Source organism: Periophthalmus magnuspinnatus, chromosome 11 (assembly GCF_009829125.3).
Source record: "Periophthalmus magnuspinnatus isolate fPerMag1 chromosome 11, fPerMag1.2.pri, whole genome shotgun sequence".
NCBI lineage: Eukaryota > Metazoa > Chordata > Actinopteri > Gobiiformes > Gobiidae > Periophthalmus > Periophthalmus magnuspinnatus.
Genome location: NC_047136.2, coordinates 29,576,192 through 29,591,424, shown reverse-complemented (window position 1 = coordinate 29,591,424; position 15,233 = coordinate 29,576,192).

The following is a 15,233-nucleotide window of genomic DNA, read 5'->3' as shown; positions in this document are numbered from 1 at the left end:
ATGTCCATGCCAAATTTTGTGACAAAGTAATTTTTTTGCGTACAATTAAAAAGTTCAAGGGGGAGCTGTGGAGCAATGTAATGTTTGCCACATGTAAATTGCATATTTATACACTCAGATCAAGATTTTGAATAAAACGTATACTAACGCCGGGAAACAGAAAACTGCATGTGTGAGTTATGTAAAATTTTATCCTTAAAAAATTGCTTTTTTCTTTGCAGGCTGGCCACACCCACATTTTATAACTTAAAAAAATCAGGAGAGTAGCCTATATTCCCACATGGATCTAGTTTACTTTGAGCAATTTGCAAGTTTCTTGAATAAAAATCCGAGGCGCAAAAAATTCAAATGCGAGAGGTAAAATTTTGAAAAAAATTCAGTTCCCCCACAATGGCCGATTTCCTGTAGGGTTTAGGGTGGGGTCATAATATAATTTTTTACTTGTCTTGACATGTTCTATGTTTGTACCAAATTTCATTTGTCTACGATGAAAAAGGTCTCTCATTACCATAATGTAATTTAGATTTTTGAGGTGGCGCTATTGAGTCATTTTGATACGTAAATTTTTTTGAACATCAAAATAATACATTTTTTTGCCAACCTTAAATTTTGGGTACAATAAAATTGACTTTTCGTTAACGTTCAGGGGGTCAAAAATGATTTCAATCCGACAATAATAATAATAGAAATTTTTTTCCACCCATTGTTTTTTCTCTAAACCATAAGAGCTACAGTCATGTGACTTTCTCACATTGTGCCTCATCACAAATAAGGCCCCTGTGACTTTTCACAAGTCCAAGACAAATACATTGTCTTCTATGAATTTTTGAAAATGAAATTTGAAGAGTTAATCACACATGGGTTTAGTGGGATTTGGCCAAACTTGAAGTGTTTGTGATGAAAACTGTGCGAGGAGATGTCCTAAATGCGAGGGTGTGCGCTTTTGGCCGACTTCATGTACATTTTAGGGCGGGGCCATAATATCATTTTTGTCATGTCCCGACATGTTCTATTTTTTTTATGTGACTTTCAGATTTTTACATTGCCTTTTCTCTGAGTCGGGCTTCCATTGGCCCCATGAAAATCAAAGTTTGAGATGGCGCTACCGAGTCGTCTTTCGTTATTTTTTCTCGGGGTATTTTGAGACAATTAGAGCTCGTCGAGTTCTAATTTTTGACACCACTCACTGGCATGTCAGGGCGTGTTTACTACTTGATTTTTACCATTTTCCGGGTTTCGGACGTGGTAATGAGTCCCTCGCCAGGATGTTGTCCCAGGCTCGGGCCTAATAATAACAAAGTACGGTAAGCATATTAAGTGGTAATATCAATAGAAAGCAATAATACGGGCACAGAAGTTGACCAGAAAACAAAACACAAACCACATAATATGCAAAAAAATAAATAAGATAAATAAAAAATTAAAGCAATAAAAAAAACCAAAAAAAAACAGAGGGGGCAGACCCTCTCCTGATACTATTTGAGCAAGTCATGCTTCAGATCCGATGTTATTTATGCACTCTAGTTCCATTATAAACTTCTGTTATAGTAGTTTTCATTATAATTAATAGTTATCAGTTTATATTGTCTACAGTATATAGCAATAACTGTTATGATCTTCAGCCTAGGTGTGATGCACATAAGCACTCCTGTTTGCGTGAGTCAAGAGCTTCGTCTGAAATGTTCCTCAGTATGGCATTAAACTTTTGCAAAGATGCCGTATTCTTTGTAATAAAAGCTCCATCAGAATGTGCAGAATCAAAGTTTGAGAAAGAATCACGTCAACAGCACTTTCACTTTCATATTTTATATAGATGTATAAACTTTTACTATTTATTAATTTATTTATATTATTTAAATTCAGTAATTCAATAGTGTTAATAAGTTATAAGTTAAGTAATAAGTTATAATGTGCTTAAAGATCCTACATTACTGCTTATATAATGTGCTTAAAGATCCTACATTACGCAAAATGGACTTTTAATCACTACCTTTATTAATTCCATAGGTTGCCAGACATAGTCTCATACATTTATATGCAGGTGATGTGTTTTTGCATGTGCTCCCTCTGCTGATCAGACCATTTTAAAACTGCAGCAAAAAACTAAAATTATCATTGAATGCAAATAAAACTAAATATATGATTTTTTATTTTTTTTTTAAGTGATGTGTAAGATACAAATCTAAATACAATAAATGGTACAATGATTGAAAGAGTCAACACCTACAAATATCTTGAGTTTTGGCTTGAAGAAAACTTAAAAATACATGTGTCGGAATTATGTAACATTTTCAAATCAAAATGATCATTTTATTATAGAATCAAATCTTGTCTCTCATTGAATTACAGTAAAGCCCATTTGTTTCTGTGCTGGATTATGCAGATATAATCCACACACAGACTTCAGCCTCTACTTTAAAGCTCTGAAACACTACATATATTACATTAGAGATTTGGCCTGTAATATGTAGCATGAATATGCAAGGCTCATTGCACAAATTGTTTTCCAAATGCATTAATTAAATTTGTTTTGTTGGTTTGTATTTTTCTGTGTTTGAACAGGGTGTCTGAAAAAGGTCTGATGCTCTTATTGGGCTCTCCCTGTACAAATAAAGAAAATGGAAAATGAATTCACACGTTTGACCAGTTTTATTATTAGTCTGTCTCCAAAGCTCAAAATGCTCTGTTCCACCTTGTGATGTCATGAGGTGGTAGTTATCAAGTTAACAGCTCCTTTTACCTTTAGTTCAGTAGAGATTGGCAATTCTAGGACTGAAATGATCCAAATGATTCTAGTGAAGGCGTGTGGAGTTTAAAAACACAGTGGAGCACTTCCTGTATTACCACATGATGACATCACAAGGTGGAACAGAGTGTTTTCAGTTTGAGAAAAGAACTCAGAACTAAAGAACTAAATCTGCAGGGTTTGAGTGTTAAACATGTGCGAATGAAATAAAACACAACTCTAGGTCTGTTTGTGATGAGGAAACATTAAAACAGATCAGAAAACAGCTTAACTTGGGCCCTTAAATTGTAGTAAACGATTACTTGAAGTATCTTACACCTGTGGAAATAAAATAAATGTGATATAACAGTGTGTCTGCAGTTAAAAGAGTCCAGACCCAGAGTCAGGGCAGGTGTGTGGCTCACTCTGGTGGCAAATAGCTGCATGTGCAGTTTTCTATGTCCCAACAAACACCAGGGTCAGACTATCTTCTGCTGTGGCAGCGGACAGTATGAAGCCAAATAAGTTAAGGCGCCACCTCATTACACCTTTGTCATGCTGATAAGACACTGGAGTTTTTTCAGCGTAAACGTGCCAAATATTAACAACAATCATCCCGCTTTGTGAATGTCACTTAAACCAGCGAGCACTGTTAGCATCATATAAGGTGGCGTACCAGATTGCTAAATTACATGTTTTAATTTGATATTTATTTAATTTTATTGTATTATTTTGATATTTATTAAATTTTAATGTATTCATTTGATGTTTATTTTATTTCTTTTTTTTATTTGTATTTAATTAAATTTCATTATAAGCCCAGTCAGAACATGGGAGTCCTTCACATTTCAAATCTGTGAATTTTTAATTCTTCAAAAAAAAAAGAAAAGGGAACTTTACCAAAAAGAACATGACATTATAAACTGTAAGGTATTTTTTTTAACAATGTAATGCTACCCTCAGATGCCTGTAGCCCTGCTCACCAAAGACCCCCACCCTGAGAGGGTCGTAAAGCAATATACAGCACTGGGGCCAAGAAGATAACATCTAGGACCAGGGCCACTTCTTATCTGTGGCGCTGTTCACCAAGGACTGAGTGCCCCCATCCTGTGAGGGTCATAAAACAATAAGATTGATTGACTTAAAAACGCACATTCAGGGATTTTGCCAAAAGGTTTTTAATGTGTAATCACATGCTGCCGAGAGGAAGACCCGCCTCACACACTGGGAGGCCTATAAAAGCTGGAAAGACAAACATCTCAGGACTCTCTTCCTATCCTTTCCTGAGAGTCCGGTGCTCCATTGTTAACTTTACCTGTGATGAACTCATTAAACCCTTCTGACTTATATTTCAGTCTCTTTCTCCTCTTTGACGCTTGCATCAGAAACGAACATTTCTATCAATTTGGTGACCCCGACGTGATTGGTGTCAAGTGATCTGGAGGACCTTTGGGCATATCGAGGTGAAGTATGATGACTGAGTCGGTGACAACCAGGGGCCCCAAAATAAGGTAAGCAGAAAACCTTTTTAATAAAATTTCTGCATAGGTTATTTTATTCTTTATTAGGGTTGTCACTCTCACATGAATCTGTAATTCTTTGTCTTGCAAATTTAGAATATAATTGGGTGGGCTATCTAGTCCAGTTTGTTCTTTCACATGTAAAGTTACATGAAGCACATTTACTAACACATAGGGACAGATCACTGAGCCGGTATTAGAAATCCTGGTCCGGGACCAGGTGGCGCTAGGCCCGGTTGAGAGACTGCCAGCAGACCAGGTTCTACTGGAAAGCCAGGGCTGGACCCTGAGGGCAACTAGTTAAATTCTTAATCAAATTACCTCTTGGAATAGAATCTGACGAGAGTCTATTGAATGTAGTCACTGCTAAGAAACGCACGAGCCCTTGTAACCAAGACGGCTGGGACCGTGTTAGGGGGAAAATCCTGGTCCGGGACCAGGTGGCATTAGGCCCGGTCGTCTGACAATAGACTAGGTTCTATTGTTGGCCAGAGTTGGACTCTGAGGGTGTTGAGCGCCCTATGACCAAGACACGGTTGGACCGTGTAAGTGGGGTGTGGAGCCCTGGGTCCGGGACCCACTCAGCTGAGCACGATTGAATAAACCGGTAGGGACAGAACTTCTTCTTCTTCTTTTTGGGTCACTGTGGGTGGCTTGGGTCTCTGACTCCTCATTTTTAGCCTTTATCACATAGAGTATTGGCTGGAGTAGAGACTGCGTAGGCTGCATTTGGGGGTGGAGAAAATAAAGGCAAACAGCCCGGGGTGTAGGAGTGTCGGGTCTTTAAAACTAAAATCACATATCCTGCTAGAACCCCCACCCCGCACAGACGCTTCGGCCTCTGCGTAGAAGTTTGGGCGGACAAGGTAGATCTAAAGGGATCTCTGTGGTGAAAGGTTTGGATCCATACATTAGGCTTATGTAAACAGGTTTTATTAACATTTTCATTCCCAATAGTCCAAATTACAGGTGTGTAAAACAGACTTAGTGACAAACAGACTGACTGACTGTGGTGGAAAAGCAGTTGCGGGTTTACTCAATTAGGATTCTGACTATTTGCTCTCAAATAAATTCTAAGTGAATAGTTCTTTTAGGGTGAGTCTTATCTCTCCTGCCTATCATACTCCCTTACTCAGCTATACATCCCCTCCTTTCTTCAACCCTACCCCCACTATCTTCCATCAGCATTAGCCTGTTTCCCTCTCACCTGAAGGTCAAATTGGGAACCTTTTCCACCACTAGACAATGGACGATACAGGGACGAAGTTTACTCCTGCTACGACGAAAGAAGCGTGTACTAATGCCTTAGATATACTTTTGTTTGGGACAGAGGATAGAAAAAAGAAGAAAGAGACAGAAAAGTTTGAGATATGGGTAAAAGACTTGCAAATGAGAGGTTTGATAGGACAGGACACATCTCCAAATCCTAGAAAAGAACAATTGCTGAATATTCAAACGGTTGTCCATGCTGCTTGTGATTTCACTGAAGCTGAATGGGAGCGAAATGGCAAAAAATGTATAGGGGAGTTTAAAAAGAGAGTGGATATAGCCAGAAAAAATAAAGCTCTTTGCAATGCATACCTCCCCCACCTAATGAGGGGGGCAGGTTTTAACATAACATACACCACAGTGACGCCACAAATACAATTGGTGCAATCTAAAACTGAAAGGGAAACGACCTTAGATAAGAAGGGGGAAGATGCATTTCTCCCTCCTCCTTATACTGACCTTTCACCTTATAGCGAGGCCCATAAATTACTAACTCAAGCTACTAATTCACAAACTTGGGCTGTTACACCCCCACTGATAACTAATGACTCTAACACCACGACACTACAATGTACATTGGTATTAGTTAAAGCAGGATTAGTAGACATAGTAGAAGAACCTACCACAATTGAAGCTATTAAAGTAGTAAACACAATGCTTGATGAAAATACAGAAGCAATCAGTGATGACAGTGCAGCAGGAGCAACATCTATGGCAGGGCAACTGATTGACCCAGATTATGTTAAAACACTGAAATTTGTTAATGTGAAGGGCATTAACACTAAAGGCTCAAGAACTCCTACACCTACTGAATCAATAAGAAAAACAATACAATTTGGAAGTGATGATAAGCATTCTCAAAGTTCTACACTAGAAGAGGTCTCTAGTAAAATAAAAACAAAAATAGATGAACCATTGTATGAGACTTCGTGTACAGCTGATGTTAAACCTAAATCTACAAGGCCAAAAGGTTTACATATTAGTGATATACCAAACACAGGTTATGATAGAGTTCCAACTGACTTTTTGACCCCTCCTACATGGGTCAGGCATGGGAGATCACCATACTCTCAGAATCCTGCACTCTCTGAACAGTTTACGCATCAGAAGTATGCATATAAAAAGAAAGAGCAGTATGTTTAAACTCATCTGACAGTAATGACTTATTTGAGCATTCACATAAACTTTAGAAGAATTGTTTAATTAGATCATGCTGAAATTTAAGTAAACAATTCAAACCATGTCTTTATAATTATTGAAAATTTCACACTTTAACTTTAAGATATTATAAATATAGATACAGATTTCTTATGCAAACTGGAACTTGGAATAGACTTTGAATAGATTTTAGTTTTGACTGAAGTGGATTTGGGATGGGTCTTTGGCCTGTTGTGTCTGGGTGGGCGTGGTCTGAGTGCAGTGGCTCTGGGTGCATCGCGCCAGCTCTGAACTGAAAGGTCACATGACCTGGACTGGCTCTGCTCTGCTGTTGTCTAAAGACTGTCTAAACATGGCTGCTGCGTCACTGAGAAACATGAACTGAACTAAAACCAAAGAAAGTCCTGCTGGCTCTGAAACTCATCTGTGGACTGGGCTCCTCCACTACTGGTCACATGACAAATGAATGAACTGAATCAAAACCTTCAAGTGCTCTGCTGCTCCTCTAAAGGCCCCATAAAACTGTCTGTGCTGCTGCGTTTGGGCTGTGTTTGCCTGGGCACTCATGACTGGAGCCTGTTCTCAGATCCACATAGTCAAATATTTTGTTTTTAACCCAATTACAAAATTTAGAAGTGTATTCATTTAATTGAAACATTTTTGCTCCATTCCTGAAAATAATCATTTACCAATATAACATTATTTAGGCTATTTCTTTTCATTGTACATCAGAGCTGTTGCACTGGGGCTTCTACATAATGCATATGCAACATATTTGAAACGATATTCAGAATGGCCACAGTTAACAAAATTAGAAACAAAAGTTGGGAAACAGTATACTTATACACGTGCACCACAAGGTTTTGTACACTCTCCGGGGTATTTTAATCAGGCTTTGAAAAGAGACCTTACCGACCTTTTGCTTCCAAGTGGTACAGTTCTTATACAATATGTAGATGACATCCTCATAGCCTCGCCTAATGAACAGGACATTCTCACCGCAACCCACTCCACTCTTTTACGTTTGGCTGAAAAGGGGTATAAAGTTAGTAAATCAAAATTACAATTTGGAAGGCGAAGGGTTGTATTTCTTGGGAGATCAATTTCAGGCTCATCTTCCTCAGTTTCAAACCAACATCGATCTACCATACTCCACCACCCTAAACCTAAAATAGTAAAAGACATGTTATCATGTTTAGGTTTAACAGGCTTCAGTAAGAACTATTTACCTGAATATGTCAACCACACAGCCCCATTAAGAGCACTGATAACTGAGGCAGGACCAACTAACCTTACTGCTCAATTAAACTGGAATATTGAGGCAGAGGAAGCATTTGTTTCCTTAAAACAACAAATGGCACATTCATGTGACTTGGCTGTACCAGATTATACCATACCTTTTCACCTAGATGTGTATGAGAAAAATGGAGTTGGCAATGCAATACTTTATCAGAAAAAGGGGGACGGTGTGGCAGGTCAGCGTAAAGTGCTTATGTATCATAGTGCTAAATTAGACAATATAGAAAAAGGACATCCACCATGCACACAACATGTAGCAGCTATATCTATGGCCATAATTAAAACAGCACACATAGTGAAATGTCATCCTCTAATCATACATACACAACATGGAGTAGCAGCCTATTTACAATCAGTAGCTTTTATACTCTCAGAACGACGCACAGAAAAAATCAAACAAATACTAGATCAGCCACATATTACATTTGAAGGCACAACCATCAATATGGCAAATGATCTAGGGACAGGGACGCCGCACAACTGTGCTGACATAGCGCGACTAGACATGACTCTAGTACCAACATTGTATGCAGAACCACTGCAGAACCCACAACTAATGCTGTTTTGTGATGGATGTAGCTATAGAGATAACACAGGGAAAATTAGAACATCATATGCAGTAGTGAAAGCCACTGGACAAAAGTTTGAAATCATGGAAGCTAAAGAGATACTTATGCCAGGGGCTTCAGCACAATTTGCAGAAGTAATAGCTTTAACCAGAGCATTGCAATTAGCTAAAGATCAAACAGCAAATATATATTCTGCTTCTGCTTATGTAACACATGAAATACACATTGATGCCCCTCATTGGATGCGTAAGGGATTCATAACCAGCACTGGACAACCTATTAAACATCTCAAAGAAATGACTGAATTGATAGAAGCTGTTAAATTCCCATCTGAAGTAGCTGGAATGAAGCAGCAGATGCAGCAGCAAAAAAAGGCAGCAGGTTATAAAGGACCTCCAAGTAAAAAGTATGTGTGTGTGCAGATGGATGAAGAGAAAGATTCAGTGAAGTTGACAGAGCAGGATATTATTGACTTACAGACTCACGCAGGACCATATGAACATAGTGTTTGGACTGACAAGGGTGCGAAGAAGGACGAAAAAGGACTTTGGCGCTATCATGACGGACGTTTGGTTGCACCCAGCAAATTGTTGAGCATGTTGTCTACAGAGGCTCATAAACTAGGACATATTTCAAAAAACAAAACTATTTCTTTGCTTGAGCTAACATGGTGGCATCCACACATGGCAGATATTATATCTCTTACTGTGTATGAATGTGACACTTGTCAAAAATTTAATCCTCGAGCGGCCATTAAAGCAGCCATGGGAACATTTTCTGTTCCAGACGGCCCATGGAAACACATTGTAATTGATTTCACAGACATGGGTCCCGCAAATCGATGTAATGGTTACAGATACCTATTGGTATGTGTAGACTCTTTCTCAAGATGGGTCGAAGTTACCCCAGTAAGGAGAGAGACAGCTAATTCAGTCATTAAGTGGCTGACAAGAGAATTTGTTCCTAGGTATGGGTTTCCCCGTACCATCAGATCTGATAATGGCACACACTTTTCTAACAAAAATATGACAACAGTGTGTAAATATTGTGGAATAAAACAACATTTTGGAACAGTCTTTCACCCACAATCCCAGGGCCTGGTTGAAAGAGCAAACCGCACATTGAAAAGCTATCTAGCTATAATCATGAACTCCACCAAAATGACGTGGCTGGATGCCTTGCCATTAGCGCTGATGGCAATGCGATCCACACCACATAAACATCTCAATCTCTCTCCACATGAGATCTTAACTGGGAGAAGGATGGACACTCCTCTCCAACCTGATGTGTGTGTACCTAGAAATGACCAAGATCATGAAATCTCTGACTATTACAAAGCATTAACTAATTTAAGTTTAGTTCTCTCCCAACAGATCCTGAACCTGGAGAACTCCTCTGAGTCAACTTTAGAAGACCCAATCAAACCTGGTGATTGGGTACTGGTAAAAAGTATTAAACCTAATTGGACTGAACCCAAATTTGTAGGTCCTTACAAGGTACTTAACAGTCGCTCAAGGGCTATTAGAATCGAAAAAATTGACAAAGCCCACAAAAGTAAAGTGAGCCACTGGATTCACATTACTCATTGCGTCAGAGCCCAACTTCCTGAATGCACTCTGAAACAAATTAGAACTGATTTGGCCGAACTTGATTCTTCTTAATTATGACTGTGGCATTGTATGAGTACTCTCAAAAGAGATACTACATTAATTGTAATGCGGATGCTGCATAATTTCTATTTTTTTTAATTTTTTTTTTCCTTTGCATGTTCCTATGAAATAATCACACAATAACAACACTAACAACTAACCAATAACAGTTTTGGGCTTCACAAAATGTTTATTTCAGCAACAGTAATTTGACTGTTCTCTTGCAGCAGAAGACAACGAATCCAAAGTTGACACATGTATATATAGATATATAAATGTGTCAAAGGGGGGATATTACAAATTAAATTTTAGTTTTCAAAACTGGATTGTGTGAAAAAAGGTGTTATCATTTAGAGAATGTTCCATTAACTATAAGATTGCTAACCAAGTTGCTGCAGGTTTCGAATCTATTCTTTGTTGGTGGTGTACCATTAATAAAAATGTAGATAGAATTAATTATATTCATTACAATGTTATGTATCAGGCCAATCTAACTAGAGCTGCTTTACTTCTATTACAAGAAGAACTACATGCTAATACGTTAATGACCTACCAAAATCGTATTGCTCTAGACATGCTTTTAGCTGAAAAACAAGGTGTATGTTCACTCTTTGGTGACCAGTGTTGTACAATCATACCCAATAACACTGGCCCTGTTGGGCCTCTCCAAGAACTTTTAGATAAAATGAAAGATCACTCAGACCAGATGCTTACTGCCTCTGGAATTAATGATGTAATAGGTGATTGGTTTTCTAATACCTTCGGTAAATGGAAAACCTTATTTCTCTCGCTTTTCACTTCTATTAGCATAATTCTAACCATACTGATGGTCTGTGGCTGTTGTTTCATCCCATTTGCTCGTACTATGGTTGAAAGGTGTGTGACTACAGCTTTTTCTAAAGAAGTTACTGCTGCAAAACAAATGGCACTACTTCCTATTTCTTCTAACACCCCTCCTCCTATGTACATCACAATTATTTCTGACTCTGAGACTGAGGACATTCAGTGTAAACATGCTGTATAATGTTGTTTTGGGAAATTCATGTTTTTGATTTTGGGTTGGTTTAATAATAGCATAATCATGTACAGTACTGTGGGTATATGTGGTGTTTTCGGACGGTTGCCGGGAGCGGGGCCACAAAATGTCTTTTCCCATTTAAGTCAGAAGGTGAAAAAATGACAAAACTATAATAAATGGGTTTTTAGATTTTGTACCCATAAATCCACGTACTTTAATTTAGCAAAATTATTTTCATTTATTCTACTCATGAATGTGTATGCTTTTGTTATTATCCTTAGTATTATACTTGCTTAAATTTTTAATTTCTTCCATTATTATTACTTGTTGTAAACATTACTTTTTATTTTTCATAGTTGGGTTCACACCATGTAGCATGGTGTGAAAAGGGGGAATTGTAAGGTATTTTTTTTAACAATGTAATGCTACCCTCAGATGCCTGTAGCCCTGCTCACCAAAGACCCCCACCCTGAGAGGGTCGTAAAGCAATATACAGCACTGGGGCCAAGAAGATAACATCTAGGACCAGGGCCACTTCTTATCTGTGGCGCTGTTCACCAAGGACTGAGTGCCCCCATCCTGTGAGGGTCATAAAACAATAAGATTGATTGACTTAAAAACGCACATTCAGGGATTTTGCCAAAAGGTTTTTAATGTGTAATCACATGCTGCCGAGAGGAAGACCCGCCTCACACACTGGGAGGCCTATAAAAGCTGGAAAGACAAACATCTCAGGACTCTCTTCCTATCCTTTCCTGAGAGTCCGGTGCTCCATTGTTAACTTTACCTGTGATGAACGTGCTCCATTGTTAACTTTACCTGTGAGGAACTCATTAAACCCTTCTGACTTATATTTCAGTCTCTTTCTCCTCTTTGACGCTTGCATCAGAAACAAACATTTCTATCAAAACCAATTTAATTTCTACTGTAACAAACCCATTCAGAAAGAGGAACATAAACAAACCATTTGAAATGTGCAGTTCTCTTTAGATCAGTTGATTCTTCATAAAAGAGCATTTTTCAGATCTAGGACAAAGTGGATAAAAGAAGGAGAGAAGAACTTTCTTTTGTGATGTAGAAAAAAGAAAAGTTAACTCTTTAACTAATAATTAAGAAATTATGAAAAAATATATATATATATACGGACGTTTACGGCATGAAATGTTCTGAAATGGACTGGGAAACCTTTCCTAAAGACGTTGCACATAACATTCCAAACATAAATGAGGACCAAAAAACAGACCTGTGATTGCCCTCTCTCTACTGATAAACTTGATGCTGTAATTGACAAAATATCTTCCAACAAACACCAGGGTCAGACTATGGCTCCACAAAGCCCCGGGGTCAGACTTTACCATGTGCTTTTAGACATCTTTGAGACCTGTTCACTTCCAGTTACTATGAGACATGAGCTTATCACCTCTGTTCCAAAACATAATGAGCTCCTGACATTCATGTGCCTCTGGCCTTCAGTCAGGGCTAAAATCTGTGTTTTTAAAGGCCAGATCAGTCATAATAAAATAAGACATGTTATGGACTATGAACAGTGACTTAATCGGAGACCATGCGTTTATTTTCTTTTTGGACTTTTAAAAATCCTTTCAGTAGAACACACATTTAGTATTTCTACACTTGAGCATTTTGAGTCTGTTTTTAAATTTAGAGACTGAACTGAACGTGAAGAGCTGTGTGTCTCAAAGGGCTCAGAGCTTCAGTGGAGATGTGGGTGTTCTTCAGAGCTTTTCAATTTTGCTGTATCTCTTCATTTTGGTCAGAGAATTATTATCCATTTATATTAAAACTGTACTTACATCCACAAATTAAATGTCCTGGGCAATGACATCGTTATCAGTCAGCTGATGATACAGGTTTTTTTGTTTTTTTTATTGTATCATATTCAAAAAAAATAATTCTCTCCAAAAACATTTTCTCTCCATGATACTCAAAAGAAATTTGCCACATTTCTAATAAAACTAAAATTAAACATTTAGGTATCCAGCTCTGTAAAGAACAAAAAGTAAACCAGACTATACACCTACATATACCTGAAACTATACACCCACATATACCTGAAACTATACACCCACATATACCTGAAACTATACACTCACATATACCTGAGACTATACACCTACATATACCTGAGACTATACACCTACATATACCTAAAACTATACACCCACATATACCTGAAACTATACACCCACATATACCTGAAACTATACACCTACATATACCTGAGACTATACACCCACATATACCTGAAACTATACACCCACATATACCTGAAACTATACACTCACATATACCTGAGACTATACACCTACATATACCTGAAACTATACACCCACATATACCTGAAACTATACACCCACATATACCTGAAACTATACACCCACATATACCTGAGACTATACACCCACATATACCTGAAACTATACACCCACATATACCTCAGGCTATACACCTACATATACCTCAGACTATACACCCACATATACCTCAGACTATACACCCACATATACCTCAGACTATACACCCACATATACCTCAGACTATACACCCACATATACCTCAGACTATACACCCACATATACCTGAAACTATACACCCACATATACCTGAAACTATACACCCACATATACCTGAAACTATACACCTACATATACCTGAAACTATACACCCACATATACCTGAAACTATACACCCACATATACCTGAAACTATACACCCACATATACCTGAAACTATACACCCACATATACCTCGGTATATGTAGGTATTGGTTTTGTTGTACTAATTCAATATAAAGAGAAGAAGTCTGTGTAAATGTAATATTATGTCTTGCCAAATGTTTTATTCACAAATGTCAAATCCAGAAATGTCCCCCTGAACAGGGTCTTACCTCACCTCAGCATATGATGCAAATGCACTTTTTATTTGATTTATTGTCTTATAAATCTTGTCATTATATTCATATACATTATATGTATTTATGTTCCTTCATTCAGACATATAACTGCTGATGACACTTGTTTGTTGTATCACGTTTGCTCCTCCATTTATGTGTAATTTTCTATTAAAAAGCTTTATATTTTCTCTGGAGAAGTGACGTTTGGCAACAATTTACAATTTGGTTTTATTTTTCTGATATTTTAGGCTTCAAAGTAAAGTTCTTTTAATGTACTTGTGTAATCTCGTTTAAGCACTGCTATGAATGACAATGTTTCATGTGCACAGTGCATGTGGCACGCTCTCATTCTCTCATTTTGATTTATTTTGGTGGGATAATAATAATATAAATGATACTTTTACACGAACTAAGAAGCAATTTGTGAAGTTAACCACATTTTGAAAACTCCAGAAAGTAGAGACTTCTGTTTTAGAGAAACACACTGAACACACTGATAACGTCACACTGTGACAATTCTGTCCAAATGTTTGGTAAAACTCTGCATTTTTTTTTTTTTTCCTCTCGCTTATTCTTTAAAATTTATTTCAACAAAAAAAAGGTGTTTTCTTTGTATTTGTCAAATAATAATTCCATTCGACATTAGAGACCTTTTGGTCACAGCTCTGGAGTTTCTTACCGTCATGTCATGATTTCAGAGCAGGAAGTTAAATCTGAAAATTAAAAAACGGCCACACTGGGAAAAAAATTGTAACATTTTTTGTAAAATCCTAAATGTAATGATCTTATCTGTGTCTAAGTAAAACGAGTAGTCCAGCCTGTCATCGGCACTTTGAGTCCTCTGGAAAAATAAATAACTTTCAATTGAAATTTAATGTTAAGCTCCTGTTTTTCAGTAGCCAGTGCTGTAGTAACTTTTTTGAGTCATATTTGTTTGTTTGCTTGCTTGCTTGCTTGTACTTGTACGTATACTTATTGTATTATTGTTCTAATCCAGTCCTTGTCCTATGACTCCGTATGACACTGTAGTACTGTAGTACTGTAGACAGCGCGTACGCAGCGCGCGCACAGCAAAGAGCGGGAGATAGTGAATAGACCGTGACACAGGGCAGTGA